Below are 480 nucleotides of genomic sequence, written 5' to 3'. Positions count from 1 at the left end.
AATACAGTGTGACAATTTCATAAGCCATGAAAAAAGTGCCGGAATGAGAGCTGCCAGAGAACATCAATCCACATTTGCCAAAGGCACGCTCAAAACGGCGGTGCAAGCTCTATTTAACCCGGGAGCACATCCTCCGATACGAGCGAGGCCAACGTGCGCACGACCGGGATCACGCGAGGGGTCTCGCCGAGCTCAAGGAAAGCAGTCTCGGCGCTTGGTTACCGAAGAGCAGCAAGAGCCCTATAGAGCGGCGCTGATAGCCGCGGAAGGAGTGGTTCTGCCAACTTCGCGCGGCAGAAGACAGCAGCAAAGCGCCGCCGCTACCGCCTTCGCCGAACGTTCCCAACGTGTGAGGCTAGATCCGGCTGGGCTGCGGCGGAGGGATCCCCTACCCGTGGGCGGAGGAGACGAGTAAAGGGGGGGGAGAACGAAGGAGGCGCCGGCGCCGCGGCGGCCCGAGCCGCGGGGGGGGCGGGGGAA

This window comes from Protobothrops mucrosquamatus, unplaced genomic scaffold (assembly GCF_001527695.2).
Source record: "Protobothrops mucrosquamatus isolate PMUCROS unplaced genomic scaffold, P.Mucros_1.0 scaffold563, whole genome shotgun sequence".
Classification (NCBI taxonomy): domain Eukaryota; kingdom Metazoa; phylum Chordata; class Lepidosauria; order Squamata; family Viperidae; genus Protobothrops; species Protobothrops mucrosquamatus.
Note: the sequence above shows the minus strand (reverse complement) of the source record.